Below are 8314 nucleotides of genomic sequence, written 5' to 3'. Positions count from 1 at the left end.
ATATACCCAGTAATGGGATTACTGGGTCAAATGGTATTTCTAGTTTTAGATCCTTGAGGAATTGCCACACTGCCTTCCACAATGGATGAACTAATTTACACTCCCACCAACAGTGTGCAAGTGTTCCTATTTCTCCACGTCCTCTCCACATCTGTCATTTCCTGACTTTTTAATGATCACCATTCTAATTGATGTGAGATAGTATCTCATTGTGGTTTTGATTTGCATTTCTCTGATGACCAGTGATGATGAGCGTTTTTTCATATGTCTGTTGGCTGCATAAATGCCTTCTTTTGAGAAGTGTCTGTTCATATCCTTTGCCCACTTTTTGATGGGGTTGTTTGTTTTTTTCTTGTAAATTTGTTTAAGTTCTCTGTAGATTCTGGATATTATCTCTTTGTCAGACGGATAGATTGCAAAAATTTTCTCCCATTTTGTAGGTTGTTCACTTTGATGATAGTTTCTTTTGCTGTGCAGAAGCTCTTTAGTTTAATTAGATGCCATTTGTCTATTTTGGCTTTTGTTGCCATTGCTTTTGGTGTTTTAGACATGAAGTCTTTGCCCAAGCCTATGTCCTGAATGGTATTGCCTAGGTTTTCTTCTAGGGTTTTTATGGTTTTAGGTCTAACATTTAAGTCTTTAATCCATCTTGAGTTAATTTTTGTATAAGGTGTAAGGAAGGGATCCAGTTTTAGCTTTCTACTTAAGGCTAGTCAGTTTTCCCAGCACCATTTATTAAATAGGGAATCCTTTCCCCACTTCTTGTTTTTATCAGGTTTGTCAAAGATCAGATGGTTTTAGATGTGCGGTGTTATTTCTGAGGCCTCTGTTCTGTTCCATTGGTCTATACATCTGTTTTGATACCAGTGCCATGCTGTTTTGCTTGCTGTAGTCTTGTAGTATAGTTTGAAGTCAGGTAGCGTGATGATCCAGCTATGTTCTTATTGCTTAGGATTGTCTTGGCTGTACGGGCTTTTTTTTGTTCCATATGAACTTTAAAGTAGTTTTTCCAATTCTGCAAAGGAAGTCTTTGGTAGCTTGATGGGGATAGCATTGAATCTATAAATTACCTTGGGCAGTATGGCCATTTTCAGGATATTGGTTCTTCCTGTCCATGAGCATGGAAAGTTCTTCCATTTGTTTGTGTCCTCTTTTATTTCATTGAGCAGTGGTTTGTAGTTCTCCTTGAAGAGGTCCTTCACATCCCTTGTAAGTTGGATTCCTAGGTATTTTATTCTCTTTGTAGTAGTTGTGAATAGGAGTTCACTCATGATTTGGCTCTCTGTTTGTCTATTCTTGGTGTATAGGAATGCTTGTGATTTTTGCACATTGATTTTGTATCGTGAGGCTTTGCTGAAGTTGCTTATCAGCTTAAGGATATTTTGGGCTGAGACAATGGGGTTTTCTAAATGTACAATCATGTCATCAGCAAACAGGGAGAATTTGACTTCCCTTTTCCTGACTGAATACCGTTTATTTCTTTCTCTTGCCTGATTGCCCTGGCCACAACTTCCAACACTATGTTGAGTAGGAGTGGTGAGAGAAGGCATCCTTATCTTTTGCGGGTTTTCAAAGAGAATGCTTCCAGTTTTTGCCCATTCAGTATGATATTGGCTGTGGGTTTGTCATAAATAGCTCTTATTACTTTGAGATATGTTCCATTGATACCTAGTTTATTGAGAGTTTTTAGCATGAAAGGTTGTTGAATTTTGTTGAAGGCTTTTTCTGCATCTGTTGAGATAATCATGTGGCTTTTGTCGTTGGTTCTGTTTATGTGATGGATTACAATGTTTATTGATTTGCGTATGTTGAACCAGCCTTGCATCCCAGGGATGAAACCATCTTGATCATGATGGATAAGCTTTTTGGTGTGCTGTTGGATTTAGTTTGCCAGTATTTTATTGAGGATTTTCACATTGATGTTCATCAGGGATATTGGCCTAAGATTCTCCTTGTTTTGTTGTGTCTCTGCCAGGCTTTGGTATCAGGATGATGCTGGCCTCATAAAATGAGTTAGGGAGGATTCCCTCTTTTTCTATTGATTGGAATAGTTTCAGAAGGAATGGTACTAGCTCCTCGTTGTACCTCTGGTAGAATTTGGCTGTGAATCCATTTTGTCCTGGGCTTTTTTTGGTTGGTAAGCTATTAATTATTGCCTCAAATTCAGAAACTGTTATTGGCCTATTCAGAGATTCAACTTCTTGGTTTAGTCTTGGGAGGGTGTATGTGTCCAGGAATTTGTCCATTTCTTCTAGATTTTCTAGTTTATTTGCGTAGAGGTGTTTATAGTATTCTCTGATGGTAGTTTGTATGTCTGTGGGATCAGTGGTGATATCCCCTTTATCATTTTTTATTGCATCTATTTGATTCTTCTCTCTTTTCTACTTTATTAGTCTGGCTAGGGGTCTATCTATTTTGTTTATGTTTTCAAAAATCCAGCTCCTGAATTCATTGTTTTTTTGTGTTTCTGTCTCCTTCAGTTCTGCTCTGATCTTAGTTATTTCTTGCCTTCTGCTAGCTTTTGAATTTGTTTGCTCTTACTTCTCTAGTTCTTTTAATTGTGATGTTAGGGTGTCGATTTTAGATATTTCCTGCTTTCTCTTGTGGGCATTTAGTGCTATAAATTTCCCTCTACACACTGCTTTAAATGTGTCCCAGAGATTCTGGTATGTTGTGTCTTTGTTCTTATTGGTTTCAAAGAACATCTTTATTTCTGCCTTCATTTCATTATTTACCCAGTAGTAAGGAGTATTCAGTATTCAGGAGCAGGTTGTTCAGTTTCCATGTAGTTATACAGTTTTGAGTGAGTTTCTTAATCCATGTGTTCTAATTTGATTGCACTGTGGTGTGAGAGACAGTTTGTTGTTATTTCTGTTCTTTTACATTTGCTGAGGAGTGTTTTTGTTGTTTTTTTTTTTTTAGGTGGAGTCTCACTCTGTCACCCAGGCTGGCATGCGGTGGCATGATCTCGGTTCACTGCAACCTCAGCCTCCTGAGTTCAAGCGCTTCTCCTGCCGCAGCCTCCTGAGTAGCTGGGATTATAGGGATGCGCCACCTTGCCCAGCTGATTTTATTTGTATTTTTAGTAGAGATGGGGTTTCTCCATGTTGGTCAGCCTGGTCTCGAACTCCTGACTTCAGGTGATCCACCCACCTCAGCCTCCCAAAGTGCTGGGATTACAGGCATGAGCCACCGCCTCTGGCCACTGAGGAGTGTTTTACTTCCATTTATGTGGTCAATTTTAGAATAAGTGTGATGTGGTGCTGAGAAGAATGTATATTTGTTGATTTGGGGTGGAGAGTTCTGTAGATGTCTATTAGGTCCGCTTGGTCCAGAGCTGAGTTAAAGTCCTGGATATCCTTGTTAATTTTCTGTCTCGTTGATCTAATATTGACAGTCGGGTGTTAAAGTCTCCCATTATTATTGTGTGGGAGTCTAAGTCTCTTTGTAGGTCTCTAAGAACTTGCTTTATGAATCTGGGTACTCCTGTACTGGGTGCATATATATTTAGGATAGTCAGCTCTTCTTGTTACATTGATCCCTTTACCACTATGTAATGGCCTTCTTTGTCTCTTTTGACCTTTGTTGGTTTAAAGTCTGTTTTATCAGAGACCAGGATTGCAACCCCTGCTTTTTTTTTGCTTTCCAAATGTGCTTTTTAGATCTTTCTCCAATCCTTTATTTTGAGCCTATGTGTGTCTTTGCATGTGAGATGGGTCTCCTGAATACAGCACACCAATGGGTCTTGACTCTATCCAATTTGCCAGTCTGTGTCTTTTAATTGGGGCATTTAGCTCATTTACATTTAAGGTTAATATTGTTATGTGTGAATTTGATCCTGTCATTATGATGCTAGCTGGTTGTTTCACACTTTATTTGATGCAGTTTCTTCATAGCATTGATGGTCTTTACAATTTGGCATGTTTTTGCAGTGGCTGTACCAGTTGTTCCTTTTCATGTTTAGTGCTTCCTTCAGGAGCTCTTGTAAGGCAGGTCTGGTGGTGACAAAATGTCTCAGCATTTGCTTGTCTGTAAAGGATTTTATTTCTCCTTCACTTATGAAGCTTTGTTTGGCTGGATATAAAATTCTGAGTTGAAAATTCTTTTCTTTAAGAATGTTGAATATTGGCCCCCACTCACTTCTGGCTTGTAGGGTTTCTTCTGAGAGATCTGCTGTTAGTCTGATGGGCTTCTCTTTGTGGGTGACCCGACCTTTCTCTTTGGCTGCCCTTAACATTTTTTCCTTCATTTTAGCCTTGGTGAATCTGACGATTATGTGTCTTGGGGTTGCTCTTCTCAAGGAGTATCTTTGTGGTGTTCTTGTGTTTCCTGAATTTGAATGTTGGCCTGCCTTGCTAGGTTGGGGAAGTTCTCCTGGATAATATCCTGAAGAGTGTTTTCTAACTTGGTTCCATTCTCCCCATCACTTTCAGGTACAGCAATCAGATGTAGATTTGATCTTTTCACATAGTCCCATATTTCTTGGAGGCTTTGTTTGTTCCTTTTCATTCTTTTTTATCTAAGTTTATTTCTTCTGGGTGCAGTGGCTTATGTCTGTAGTCCCCGCGGCTCAGGAGGCTGAGGCAGGAGAATCTCTTGAGGACAGGATTTTGAGGTCAGCCTGAGCAACATAGGGAGACTTTGTCTCTATATTTTAAAAAATCTTTAAAAAGAGTTTGCTTCAGTTTCACACTTCATTATTCATAATATCACATACATTTTTAGGATTGTTGTCAAATTTGCGAAAATCTCTGCTAAGATTTCGTCATATGTGAACTGTAACATTTAGAAGGCTTTTCTAGCTTAGTACATATAATGGTTAATTCTGTGTGTCAACCTGACTGGTCCACGGGACACCTAGAAATTTGGTCAAACAGTATTCTGAATGTGTCTGTAGGACGTGTCCAGATGAGATGAACCTTTGAATTGGTAAACCAGGTAAAGCAGGTTGCCCTCCCTCATGTGAATGGGCCTCTTCCAACCAACTGAAGGCCCAAATAGAACAAAAAGGCTGAGCAAATGGAAATGCCTCTGACCTGACTGCTTGAGCTGGGACATTAGTCTTTTCCTGCCTCCTACTTGAACTGAAAATTCAGCTCTTCTTGGGGCTTGAGCTTGCCAACTTTCAGACTTGGACTTACAATGTCAGCTCCCCTGGTTGTCAGGGATTTGGTCTCTGACCAGAACTACGCCATCAGTTCTCCTCAGTCTTGAGTTTGGCAGCTATAGATCTCAGCACCTCTAGGCCTCCTTAATCATGTAAGCCAATTCCTCACAGTATATCTCCTTATATAAATTATATATCTCTATCTCTATCTCTTTATCTGTACCTGTATCGGTTTGTCTAGATCTCCCTTAGTTCTGTTTCTCTGGAGAACCCTGACCAATACAGTAGACTCGAAACCTTCTTCTTCTTTTTTTTTTAATAGATGGAGTTTTGCTCTGTAGCCCAGGCTGGAGTGCAGTGGCGTGATCTCGGCTCACTGCAACCTCTGCCTCCCAGGTTCAAGCAATTCTCCTGCCTCAGCCTCCTGAGTAGCTGGGATTACCAGCATGCATCATCACACCGAGCTAATTTTCATATCTTTAGGATTTCATCATGTTGGCCAGGCTAGTCTCAAACTCCCAACCTCAGGTGATCTGCCTGCCTTGACCTCCCAAAGTGCTGGGATTACAGGTGTGAACCACCATGCTTGGCTTTAAAATTACTTCTCTATGCATCTGGAAAGAGAAATCCATAATCTGAAATGAGAACTAAGTCTGAATTTTGAGTAAGGTTTTGGATCTTATCCAAAATTTTGTATTTGTAGAGCAAAATCACTCAAGTGACACTGTCTAAGTATATGCAGTGGCTTGTATAAATTAAAACTTAATTTGGCCTGCCCGATGGGTCGGCCATGGGGGGTGGGAAATACTTCAGGGCAGCGGAGCCCATGTAGGCCCTGAGGCGCTTGGGCTACGGCCCCATTGATGGTCAGTCCTACGGCCGCTACTACTGGCCTGGGGTTGGAGACGTGCCAGAGCACCCACCTCCACTCTTATACCCTCTTCATCTTGAACCTCCCCAGCCTCCCATTTCCTGGCGGGTGCGAGGGGGGTGGCCCAGTGGAGACCACCTGGTTGGGAGAAGGTGGAGGAGGCGATGGGTACTATCCCTCTGGAGGCACCTGGCCAGAGCCTGGTCGAGCCAGAGGAAGCCACCAGTTTAAATTCTTATACAAATGGACCATATGGTCCAACTTACCCCCCAGGCTCTGGGGCAAATACTGCCTCATACTTAGGGGCTTAATGCACCTGGTTATACTCAGACCTGTTACTTCACAGAAGTTACAAATACTTACCATTCACCTGGCAGCAGCCCAACTCCAGTCTCTCGTTGAGTCTATTCTCGGCAGGACTGTCAGACTGAAGTACCCTCTCTTAGGCGGCAGGTTGCAGGGTATCCGGCTTCACAGAACCCTGGAATGACCCTGCCCCATTATCGTTATGGAGATGGTAATCGTAGTGTTCCACAATCAGGACAAATTGTACCACCACAAGAAGATGCGTGGCCTTCTCCTGGTGCTTATGGAATGGGTGGCCGTTATCCTTGGCCTTCATCAGCGCCCTCAGCACCGCCTGGCAATCTCTACATGACCGGAGGTACTTCACCATGGCCTAGCAGTGGCTCTCCTCAGTCACCCCCTACACCCCCACTCCAGCAGCCCAAGGATTCTTCACACCCCTGCAGCCAATCAGATCAAAGCATGAACCGGCACAACCTCCCTTGCAGTGTCCATCAGTATGAATCCTTGGGGACAGTGAACAAGAATGATTCAGATCTTTTGGCTTCCCAAGTCCAGTATAGCGCTGAGCCTCAGCTGTATGGTAATGCCACCAGTGACCATCCCAACAGTCAAGATTAAAGTAGCAGTCTTCCTGAAGAATGTGTACCTTCAGATGAAAGTAATCCTCCGAGTATTACAAAACCATGCATGTGCTGGAGAAGGTCCAGTATCTTGAACAAGAAGTAGAAGAATTTGTAGGAAAAAAGATAGACTAAGCATACTGGCTTCTGGAAGAAACGCTAACCAAGAAACTTTTGGAACTGGATTCAGTTGAAACTGGGGATGAGGACTCTGTATGGCAGGCCAGAAAAGAGGCTGTTTGTAAGACTCAGGCCATACTGGAAAAATTAGGAAAAAAAAAAAAAAAAGATTATGAAAGAATTTAGAACAGAGTGGAAGCCTGTTACCAAGTTGACCAAAGAACACTTGATTTGGTTAATTACCCTCTTTTTGAAATGCCTGTTGATGACAAGAAGCAATACATTCCAACTTTCCTTTGATTTTAAACTTGAAAAACTGGCAAAGGAATGGAAGAATATTTTAGTCATGAGTTGTTTTCAGTTTTCAGATGAATGAATGTAATAGGAAACTATGGAGTTACCAATATTGCCAAGTAGATTCACTCCTTAAAAAATTTATGGATATCTGCAAGCTGCTTCTTATCAGCAGGAGGGAAACACACTTTACTTAACAGGCTTATCAGAAACCTACAAGATGAAAGTGGATATAATCTGAGACAAACAGCATGTGTTTTTTTAAACATCTGGATATCTTGTCACATTTTTATACATTATGACGCTTTCAACATATACTTCATGTGTAATTATAGCTTAGACTTTAGCCTTCTTGGACTTGGGTTTTGTTTTGTTATTTGCAGTTCACAAATACAGTATTATTCTCTACTTCTTGGTACATTTTGTAGTAATATGTTTAATATAATTATTCAAGAGACTATATTGACAGCCAGATAGTATGGCAGTTCTGAAAGAATTTGTATCTTTTCACCATTTGAATATACTGCAATGTGTAGTGAGTAAATTGTCTCCCTTTTTGTATAGATCATTAGGTTAGAGGGTTTTTTTTTTTTTTTCCCACTTCTGCTGTTCATGGTAGTAGTGGAAGGTGAATTTGGAAATGGCATTGAGATAAAATGAAAATGCTTACAGACATTTTTCTTTTTTGCTTTTTTATTGTATTTGGATAAAGATCCACTTGAAAATTACTTGTTTTTCTTTTTTCCCCAAAGTGTAATTATGTTCACTATTGCTGCTTCTATAGAGGGCATTGTGATAGAGAAATACAGATGAAACAGTAAATGCCACAGTGAGTAGAAATGATGACTACAGAAAGTAATAATTATGATTACTTGGTGATATCATTCTCCATCTAAAATATTAGTTTCACCTATGAGCAGATTTCATCTCAGTTTATAGTTAAAAATAGTGAGGGTAAAAGGGGATTCATAGTCAGGGAATGAATCAGCCGTA

General features: G+C 40.6%; 1 pseudogene across 1 annotated transcript; it reads left to right on the top strand.

The window, feature by feature from the left end:
- Positions 1–5628: 5628 nt before the first annotated feature.
- LOC101010136 lies at positions 5629–7729 on the top strand (annotated as a pseudogene). Its single transcript, XR_004185848.1, has one exon. The product of XR_004185848.1 is annotated as a BAG family molecular chaperone regulator 4 pseudogene (transcript).
- The last annotated feature ends 585 nt before the right edge of the window (positions 7730–8314 follow it).

This window comes from Papio anubis, chromosome 8 (genome assembly GCF_008728515.1).
Source record: "Papio anubis isolate 15944 chromosome 8, Panubis1.0, whole genome shotgun sequence".
Taxonomy (NCBI): Eukaryota; Metazoa; Chordata; class Mammalia; order Primates; family Cercopithecidae; genus Papio; species Papio anubis.
The sequence above is the reverse complement of the archived record's forward strand: the minus strand, read 5'-3'. Positions and strand labels throughout refer to the sequence as shown.